The sequence below is a fragment of the Phoenix dactylifera genome, unplaced genomic scaffold (genome assembly GCF_009389715.1).
Source record: "Phoenix dactylifera cultivar Barhee BC4 unplaced genomic scaffold, palm_55x_up_171113_PBpolish2nd_filt_p 000960F, whole genome shotgun sequence".
Classification (NCBI taxonomy): Eukaryota; Viridiplantae; Streptophyta; class Magnoliopsida; order Arecales; family Arecaceae; genus Phoenix; species Phoenix dactylifera.
Window position 1 is genome coordinate 135,132 of NW_024068318.1, and position 11,854 is coordinate 146,985.

Below are 11,854 nucleotides of genomic sequence, written 5' to 3' on the forward strand. Positions count from 1 at the left end.
CTCCTGCCGTGTGGTCTAGGCCTGGTAGGAACCTTTTCCGGTCATAATCCATGGATTCATTAATGCCGCTTCCCTTCCCACCTGAAACTAACTTCGTCTCACATAGCGATTGTTATAAAATATTCCAATATTCAGGCAAAAAGAATATTATTAAAATAAATAAACTTTTAATATTTAATAAGTGATACAAGCAAGTATATTCTTGTTTTATTAATATTATTATTATTCATTTTCCTGCTATAACACTATATGATAATTATTGTAAGAGTTCTTATTTATTTTAAATATTTTCTCCCCAAATGGATCTCGGTGGAAAGGATATTTGTTTTCCTTCCGTTTTCAAGGTTTTTATGCTGGCTATGATCTTGGTTTGACTAGGTGCGAGGAAACCCGTAAAGGAAAATTGAAAATATAGTTCTTAAAAAACAATAAATCCTTATGTATATGCCAATATGATGAATATATCAGCCAATATTTTCCGATGAAATATTAATTCGTTAATATGATATCTTAGTTAATAGCTCTCGATTTTAATATGAAGGGCATTCTAGTATTGAGGGATTCTGTCACTAAGGAGTTCGAAAAAAAATTAGATGTAAGCAGCTTTATTTTTCCATGCAGAAATGTTATTTCCATATTTCTATCCCATGATACTTAAAAAATAGTGGAGCAATCTTACCGTTACGTCAAGACCTACAAAGAATTCTATGTACAGCATGGGAGCCATCCCACGATACAGGGACAATCGTGATTGATGAATTGGACCATCAATTTCGGTCCTTGAAAGATCCAGACTCGTATGATAAATCTAGAATGAATAGTTATTTAAAATAGCTGATCTTCTCAAGTTTGGGGACCAAACTTGATGATCCAGTTCTTGAATCATGCACGGTTGTTAGTGTATTATAAGATGGCCATGATACATTGAGGCTCATGCTGAACATGAGATAGTGGTCCAGGAACACAGTGCCAGATGCATTACAGCTATCTTGCAATAGATGAAAAGATCCTTGAACTTGTGAGAATCCAAACTCTTATTATATTGGTGTTTCGATACCTCAAACCTGAAATATAGACCCAAGATGTTGAAAACTCCGGGGCGATATCACCTATCGTAATTTGGATGAGGAGGCCAAGTTTCACGTTGGCATTGGCTCCCTAAGCTTGGATGGCTATATGAGTAAAAGGTGGGATCAGCCCCTCTTAATTTCAACAAAAAGAATCTATTTGGGGACAACAATTTTATGAAAGGACAACCTGAAGGCCAAAGTTAGCTCGATTGCACAATAGAATATATTGATATATTAATAAATTCAAAGAAATTAAAAAAATATATATTTGGTGCTATTTTATTTTTAAAAAATTATTTTTATTATTTCTTGAATAATAAAATGAGGGAATTCTTTCTTCAATATTTTGAAAAACAGAAAAATTATAACTTTTACCGTAGCTATCATTACCACTTTCATTGTCCAACCATGGCTACCATCACCATTTATGTTGTCTCCACCATTACTAGTATCATCATTGCTATTATTGTCATCTCCATCACCATACTAAAGCTACCCCATAATTGCTCCTGCCATCATCCTCACCATCTCTATGATACCGTTGCCGCCATAATCTCTGCCACAACTACCATCATCACTGCTGTTACTACTTTCATCCAATAAATACTAATTCTAAATGAAACATTAACATGCAATTTTTTTGCACTCCGATGGGATTGGGGTAGTTTATATTTTACAGAATAATTAGTCTCCAAAATCAAATTGTGCCGTAAGTGATGAAATCATGTTGATTCATTAAATGGCACTCATGACTCATATATTCGACAAATTCGACAAGTCTTGCAAGTCCTGCCGTGCGGTCTTGGCCTACCTACATTTATAGTTCCCAGACCTTCCGTAATCCGAAAAAGGCTCGGACAATGCCCATAGCCCTTTGTAAAGTGGAATTTAGTTACGATGCAATTCAATTCAAAACAGAAAGTGACTCCTTTTCTGCCTTCTTTCTGGCCCTCAGTTCCCACTGAAACCTTCCCCAGAAGCTCGAGTGGAGATCGGCCCGTCTTAATTTAATTTAAAAAGAAACATAAAGAACAGAAGAAACCGAAGGAGATCTGCGATTCGGAGATATCAATTTCATCATAAAAGAAAATTGACCTGAAATCTTAAGAAGCCTGGACCCGGAACTGAGTACATTAGGATGAAACATTTACCTAAATTCTTTAATTACTAGAAACGAATTAAATTAATCCGGAAAGAATATTGGAGCAAACACGCCGCCTTCCCAAGACTCGAAGAGGCCGCCGGGGTTTCTAGTTTCGTTGTAGCTACAAATTTTTCGAAAAAAAAGAAAACAAAGAAATGCGGTCCCATATACTTTTTTAGGGTAGGTTTCTTAGGGATGGACACTTTGAGATCTATGCAATTGATGGATGATGAAATTTGGATTGTTTTGAGACCTGTGCAGTGAATGGTCCAATGGTATAGATTCATGCGAAGAAAAATGAATCCTTCATTCATGAGCTTGATTCCATCAGTGATTGTAGGGCTTGCTTCTAGAAATATTCTTTATCATAAAGATCCGGATTCTCTTATGGAAAGAAGTCGAGAAATCATTTTCTATACTGTATGCACCACGTGGCCGTCCTGCACTTCATTCATTGAATAAATACGTATCTAAATGCATTGATTGATGGTGATTGATGTATTGCACCGATGGTCAAATGATGCATAGGAAATAATTTCTGGAAGGGATGTGTATCCGTGGAAATCTCCTGCCCCGTTAACTAACGATTCGGTCAGGCCAACGAGTCGTGTCACCGTCGGTGATTATATTTATATTTACCTTCTTATCTTGGGCGATGGCCCAATTAAAGAGCCAAGGAGAATACTGGCGTTGGACGAGCCAAAACAAGAGAGCAATGCCAGATTTTCAAACATCCTCCCACTGAAACCGGATATCATGCCCAATGAAATGATAGCCTTGGAGAGAGAATCCAGGTGATCTAATGCCTAAGAACGTAGTCGTTTTATTTATAATGCCGATTAACCAATTAGCAATAATATGAATCTGAATGCTTTATGTATTAAGACTATATTTGGATGCTCTGCATCAACTATTGGGCAAATAAAATCTCCATGCCATAGAATCTTAAAAAAAGTAAATAGGAGATTTTGGATTGATAGATTCTCAAGAATTAGAATACAAAGAATCTTTCTAGAGGTGATTTCCGGCATCCCCATTTGTTTGGGATCATACGAACCAAAAATTCTATATTAGCAAATTCTTTACTCTCCAATGCTGGTCTTTTCTTACCATATATACTATGGATGTATATTGGCTGGATAGATTAGTTGGGTGCCCAAAAGGATCCTAAAATTCAAAAAAAAATATTTTACTATAATATTCTTTTGAAGTTTGAACAATCGATTAGGTTTAACCATCTTCCTATAACTAACTTTAGAACATGAACCCCTCAATACTTTGGCTTGGGAATATCAACATAGTAATTAGAAAAAAAATGATACGATGTTATTAACACCATATCTTAACAATCTAGCTGGCAGCCAAAAGCGAGTGTCACGTGAATTAAGTTCGATCGAATCAAAATAGGTAAGAATCACGTTACTCTTGCTAAGCTTGGATAGAATTTAGATGTGAAAAATCATACAAAGGATAAAAATTCTGGTTGAATAGGCAGAACTCGGTAGTAATGTGGATTATCAGGCTGAATGGTTAAGTCTTGACCATAAAAGATGCTTGGTAGAAGACCAAGGCCATCATATCGATCCCAGATTCTCAAGAATGGAGGATTATTGAAGGACGAATAATAAGCTAATAAAGTCTTCAATTGTTGTGTCAAAAAATATGAGATCGAAACCCATTCTTAATAGAGCTCGTAAGGGATGAAATATCCGGAGGAGGTTTATCTCCTGTTGCGTAGCTCATTGTTGTTGAGCTCTTTCTATCAAAAAACAAAGAGAGGAAGAAGAAAGAGAGCAAAAGTAATAATCAAGAGCGGGACAACTTAACTCAGGTTCATTTATTGGCACCCTTCTCCTGATATTTATGGTTGCAAGTCGATTAGATTGATCTGCTTCTGATCTAGAACCAATCTGAAATAAATCTGATCCAACATAAATCGATGTTATTTGGATTAGGCTTGGTTTGAACCATGACTCCTTTCAAATATGAATGGGCTTACAAAATCTTCAATTTGAACCCCAACTGACTCAAACGAATCCCAAACTAGTATAATACATATTTCATATTCCTCCTTGAATATACGGAATTAGTTTTCTTAATAAAGTTAGTTAATAATTCATGTTGTTAGTTATAACTATATATGATTTCTAATCAAATTTTATGTAGAATATAATATGACAATATTCACATGTTGCATACTATTACTTCATTTCATTATATATTTATAATATTAGATAGCCAATTTAAATATATATTATGGGTCACGTTAGGATTTTTGTTAACCCAATTTGACTCAAAAACTTGATGAATTGATAAATATAATATTATACCTGTCGAGTTAAATTGGAATGTAATTGGATTAGATTTAGATCAGGAGCGGCTCAATGGATTTGGGGGCCTAAGGTGAACTCACCAATAATAATAATAAATGCATTTAGAAATTATTTGGGGACCTTAATACATTTATAGCTGGAAGTTTTTTGGAGGTCTCAATGCATTTATAGCTAAGAATCTTTAGGCTTGGGGCCTCAATACTGCATTTATAGCTAAGAGCCTTTAGGTTTGGGGGCATTAATACATTTATAGCTAAAAGTTTTTTTGGGGGCCTCAATGCATTTACAGCTAAGAGTCTTTAGTAAGGCTGCAAATCGGTCGGATCGACTCATGACCCAACCCATTTAGACTCGATCCAACCTAAATTTTTGGACCCGCAGGTTTGGGTCAGGTTCTAAAATTGGATCCATTCTATTTTTCAGATCAGGTTTAGGTTTACTGAATTCGGACCAGACCTGGACCCGACCAGATTCAATTTTTTTGGGTGAATTTTGGATCATTTATCTAACAACCTGATCGGATTCAAATTCGAATTACTCGTTTAGACCCGCAGACTATAGCCTACTAAGTTTCTATAAAAAAAAATTAGACAAAATAAAGGCAAAAGAAAAAAAGGAGGTGGGAGGAGCGGTAAAGCAGTACTTACCCGAGCCCTATCACACCTCACCACTCACCACTCCCCACTCCCCATGGCAGAATGTCATGTCGCCCTTAATGATGATGAGATGCCTCTCCACTCCCCACCCTTCCTCTGCCTTTCCTTCTCCTCCCCTCCTTCTCTTTGGTTTCAATTGATCCCGCTCGATCTCTATCCCTTCCCTTCTCTCCCCCTCTTCGATTCTTCTATCTTCTCTCTCGATTTCCCCCAATCTCGTTATCCTTGTCTTACCCCTTCTCTAGATTGCTCTTTTGCAATCTATCGGTGGGGTTTTTGAGAGGAGTTAGGGCGGATTCAGTGAGGGATTTGTGAGGTGGTGGGGCCATGGGGAAGGGTTCAAAGACTGGGTGTCAGTCGGCGTCCCACGAGCTCTTCAAGGACAAGGCCAAGAACTGGGTGGACGACTTTCAGGGGATGTTTAGTGACCTTTCACCTCCAGTCTGCCCGCAAGGAGAGCCACACCGCCAATGTCGCCATCCTCGAGGAGTAGGTCCACTTGATGCTTCACGAGTGGAAGGCCGAGCTTAACAAGCCCTCCCCTGCCTCCTCCATGCTCGTAATCCTCCTCATCCCTCCTTTTTTATTCCTTCCTATAATGTTGGTTCCGTGGAGTTCTCCATACGTCTCTGCCGCGACCACGACCACCACTTATGGAGGAGAGAATGGGAGGAGGGGAAGCGGCGACGATGGAGTTCCAGATGAGGGTTGGTTTAACTGGGTGTGATGAAGGGTGCCCCAAATATTCTCTGTTAAAATTCTCTATTATAATCCAGACCCGACCTCGACTCGGACCCGACCCGGACTAGACCCGACCCAAATTCAAATTTTTTTGGTCGTGTTGCCCAGTAGATACAACCCAAGAGGGGGGGTGAATTGGGTCTTTTAAAATTTTTAGACTACTTCTAAAACTTTTCAATTAATTATGCTAAGTTGTATAGTTGCACAGTGAAATTTAAACTTAGCAACAGTTTGATGTATAGAATGTGACTTGATTGAATATGCTTGCAACTAAAGGATGCGCGGATAAGAGTTAAGCAAGCAATTTATCTAAGTAAGTAAGTGAATAAGTTAGACAATGACAAGAGGCATTACAAACACAACAAACATATAGTGGTTCGGTGCATCCCAGCACCTACATCCACTCCTCAAGACCTCTTGGGAATTTCACTATAATCTTACAGATTACAGCCGGTTGTTTTACAAGCTCACAACCCAACTTGTTGTTTTGCGAGATAACAACGAACTCGGTCGGTTTTCACAGGCTCACCGACTAGAACCAACCGATTGTTTTTCTGGATTCACAATCAAACCCAGTTGGTTTTCCCAAAGGCTCACCAACCACAACCTAACAACGATTGTTTTTCGGGTTCACAATCAACCCAGTTGGTTTTCCCAAAGGCTCACCAACCACAACCTAACACCGTTGGTTTTCCCCTTTGGCTCACCAACAAACCTTAACCCCTTGATTCAATCCCTTGATTGAATCAAGTTACAAGATATTAGAACACGAATTTAAAACAAATCAAAGCTTCTTAAACAAGCAAATATAACAATATAAACAAATAGGTAAAGAGAAGCCCTCAAACAAGTTGTGCAGATGAGGAAACTCGGCTTCTTCTTTACTTGACCCTCTTCTGATTTCGCACGAGGTAGAGGATCACTGAGGTAGCACACAGTTGGAGAGGAAGCTTTGGAATTCACTCGGATGCTCTTCTTCTCTCTATTTTGCTTTGAATGGCCCTTTTGTGCTTATGGGAGATTTTCCTTGCAATCTCTTTGAAATCTCTTCCCTAAATGTTCTCTCCCACTTCCATACCTTCTCCCCTAGCTCTCCTCTTGATTTTATAGCTTTACATGTCGTGGAAACAAAAATCTAGCCGTTAGAGACAAAAATAGAGCCGTTGTGCACAGTCTGCAACTCCTGACAAAGTTTCCGTTGGGATCGGAGTCGACTCGCGTGATCTGGAGTCGACTCGGCTGTAGCAGGAGTCGACTCATGCTTTTCTGGAGTCGGCTCGGCAACTGTTCCAGATTTGAATTAAAGTGGTCTTCTCGACTGGGAGTCGACTCGACTTAACCCGGAGTCGACTCGCCAAAATCTGGAGCTGACCTTGCACTTTTGGAGTCGGCTCATCCCAAGGAATCCATAGATGTATTCTTCAACTTGGCTCACTCGAGTCGACTCGTGAATTCTGGGAGTCGACTTGGCGCTCAGAGGCCGAACTCCCGATCTTCTGTCTTTTGGCTCGTTCAGTCTTGGAGTCGACTCGAACTGTTCCGGAGTCGACTCGGCTCTCAGTATCCGAAAAACAGTCTTCTGTCTTTTTGGAGTAGCGCTGCCTTGGAGTCGACTCGAACTGTCTTGGAGTCGACTCGAGTCTCAGAGACAAAAATACTGTCTTCTGTCTTTTGGTGTAGCGCTGTCTCGGAGTCGACTCGGGCTTTGCGGGAGTCGACTCGGCACTCAGTGTCTGAAATTGGCTCTCTGACTTTTTGCCTTGTATTTCTCTGGGAGTCGACTCTTGCTTCCTTAGGAGTCGACCTGCTAACCATTGGAGTCGACTCGAGTTCCTCAGGAGTCGACTCGGCTCTCAGGGTCCAAAATAGCTTCTCTGTGTTTCTGCCTTGTTACTCCCTGGAGTCGACTCGTACTATCCAGGAGTCGACTCGAGGACTATTCTTTTGGATTTTCCTTTGAATTTGCTCTTCCAACTTGAGTCCTTTGAACTTGAAACTTGGGTCAATAAATTGTAGCTTTCTTCCAACTTTTCTTGAGAGCTTTGGAGGCCTTCTTGTGTTCTTCCAACTTGCTATATTCCTTGCAAAATAACTATCTTTCTCCTTGCAACACAAACGTTAGTATTTATACTTCAAGGTTTTATGATCATCAAAATCAATCTTTAAATCAATCTTTGGGTCATCAGTCTCCCCCTTTTTGATGATGACAAAACTTGGAGTATATGCAATATAAAATATATTGTGTTCTAGAAGTAGTGCATAGCTAAGTTGCATGAAGTAGAAAACATATATATTTAAAACATACTTCATGATAATGCTTTAGATTTAATCAGCTTAACATAATCAACATATCTAAATTTAAGCTGGTTTGTATTCAATTCAGAACATACAGAATATAAAGCATTATGAGCATATAGTTAGGTATTTCTCCCCCTTTTTGACAACATCAAAAAGATAGTGAAATATTAAGCACAAAGATAAGACTACTCAAATATTTCTTTTTCTTATTGTACTCTGATTTGCATGTCAAATTATTGCAAGGATATGAATCATATAACTCAAGGCAATAATATTAGAATAAGATTAATGAGCATAGATCAGAGCCAATTAAGATAATTTCAGAGCAGAACACATCGAATGTGATTCCAAGGATAGTTTTCAACTCAAGTGTAGATGGAATCTTTCTTAAGTTAATTCAAGAAGTACCACGAATGATATTCAAAGAAAGCACGAATGGAAATCTAACCTCTCTTCAATAATAAGTATGAAAGCCCGTTCATTTAAGATATTTTGCCCAATATATTAAGTATTTTATCAACATGAGAGCAATTTAATTAATTTTCAGAGTATAAGTGCAAAACTCATATACTTGAAAAACATATCATCATGTTGGATCATTAATTCTTAATGACTTCAAAGTTCTTTTACGATAATAAGAATATTGGGGCACAAATACCAAAATATGCAATTTTTGATATATCTTAGAGCTCATTTAAAGACTTTCTTTTATTTCTTTAGAAAATAAGCACAATTTGATACATAAAAATATGAATTGGCATAAAATTTGAAGTTCTAAAGAGCAAGCCAATTAGGACTCATTAGTGAATTTCAAAATAGATTTTCTAAAAGATACTCAAGCAAATTCAACATATCATACTCCCCCTTTTTTATTAAATTAGAGGCTCTTAAGATCAACTATTTGAATTGCAATTTGGTTCATGATTTATGCATAAGATATATTAACCAAATAACAAGCCTCAAGGTGTATCATAAAGATTTTCAGATTAAATTTCAGATGATACATATTGGAGAGCATTAGGATCACTTTTCATTTAGTATGCTTTCTCTCTCCTTTAGTTATAGATTTATGCGATTAAGTTCCATAAGATCTCTCCTTCTAAGATTTTCTTTTCCCCCTCAATTGATCATTCCATTTAAGAGTTTATAATTTGAAGATAATGTTCAGTAAAATTGTCAATCTCAAAAAAAATATTTTCTATAAGTTTCAGCTTATTTTCATAAGACTCAATGTTTGAGATAAGACAACCTTTATAGAACTCATCTCAAGGTATAAACTCATTATATAATTAAAGCAAGTCTTGCAATATAAGGAGGTTTATTAAAATCAATCCATAAAAAGATACTGAATATCTAAAGCTCCCCCTTAAAAGATGCATTCTTCTTTAATCATTCTTTTCTTTTGTTGAATTTCATATTTTAATGATAAACGTGAATAAAACTGAAACTTTATGATATCAAGAATGTAGAGTGATCTAGAATTATTCAAAATTTATAGCAATCACTCTTTTTAATCTTTCAAGAACAAGTTATGCTTCCTCTTAATCTTTGAGAAAATGTACTGAAATATTAATCAGAAAATGATTCATTTGAAGCTCAAATTCTTTTAAAAGCATTTACATTTTCTTTCTTTTAAGAATCATTTGAGTGAGCTGAAATGTTTCTAGACTTAAGATCATTCACTCTCTTAATAATATATATATATATATATATATATATATATATATATTGATGGAAGTCTTTAATAATGTAGGAGAGAAAAACATATAGATGATCATTGAAGTATATATATTTATAGAACTCAATTTCTTAATTATAGTTTTTCAGCAATGTATACATGAAGCACAATAAATCTTTTTAATATCAAAATAAAATCATATATTTAAAAATATTTGTTTGCAATTAAGATCATTGAAAGATACATCATTTAGACCAATATTAGTATACTTTAAAGATAAGAAATGATATGTTTCGGATGCGTATCGGAGCAATCAACCAAGGCATCAAAATTAATTTTGTTTTTCTTACATTAAGATTTTATTTAGAGATCATATTGAGTTTAAGCTTTTATACAAAATCAGATTCTGAATTTCATAAAGATTTTCAATAGAGTCTTTCAAAGTCATAATTTGAGATATGTATCTTCCACATTGTAGCTCATCTTAAATCATTATGATTGAAAACACATATTTCAATAACATTAGAGCACTTTCAGAATCTTTATATTTAATATTGAGTTTCGATACACAATGGAGGATATTTTAACAAGTATTAGGACATTATGTATCAAAGTTAGGCAAGTAGAAAGATAGATCAAGATCAATTCAAAATAGAAATATCATTCTCTTCTTCTTTTTGCAACTCTATTTAACTTTCAAAGATAATCGTGAATGACAAATCTGAAATTTCTTTTCAATAGTACCAGAATAAAACATTCAATCAAATTATTTAAGCATGGAGCATTACACAATATTGAGAGTCCGTAATTTAAAGCATCATGCCACATGCAAAATATATTATATGTTAAGTCATGCATTAACATATTAAGATCAAGCATGTCAAGAATCAAAATCAATTCTTTTCGAATTAACTCTCCCTATTTAAATATAATCTTCCACTAATTTCATCCTTAAAGTGTGTTTCCAAGTGATTAAAGCTTGACTTGATCCTTCTTATATACTTTCATTTACTTTGTTATTCATTTTTACTTTCTTATGCTCTATACTCTATTTGCTCCCTATCCGGTGGAGTTGGAAGGGGCACGAGGTACTACCACTAGCCTCCCTCTTGTGCCATCCCTAATATACCCTACACCGAATAGTTGGGTCAAATAGTGCCGGGTACTACCACTAGCCTCCCCATTGGCACCATCCCTATGATGAGCAATATAGAAAGGTTAAAATGTTCACTTTAAATACTCCCTCTATTTAAGTGTAATTCATTACGGATTTTATCCTTCCAAAAGAATGCTCACACAAGTCTCACAAATATGCTGAATATATTATGCTTGTTTTGCTTTTTCTTAAGATTGGAGTATTTGCCTTTACTTAGATTTTACTTCTCTTGAATAATATCCATTATCTTTTCTTTATCTCTCTTTTTTTTGTTATTCTCAAGTAATTTACTTGAAAGAGCAGAATAAAGAAATAATCAAATGTATCATATAGAGGTATATCAAGCAAACAACATTTTCATTATGCTCAAGAATTCATAGCTTCTCACAAGTCATTTTAAATCAACATTTTAAGTATATACTTGTGTATTTCATGGTTATGATATAGGCAAAGGAATATTTTAGTTTGAGCAAACCATGAAACAATTTCTAAAAGCATAAGTCAATCAATACATATATAGACATGATATCAAGAAATTAATAATTAAAGACTTTAATCATGCCATAGTAAGATTTAAATTAATGACTTTGCTCAGCTAATTTATGAGAGAGGTATCTAAAATTACCGAATCATTCTGCATTCTTCAAGTCAAAAACCTACTAGAGAGGTATCTAAAGTCCTCTCTCTTGTTTACATGTGAATGTTTATTGTACCTTTTATGGAGGTGTCCTTCAAGTTGGAATCTCTCATTTTCTTGCTCAAGGATCCTGCAAGCTCC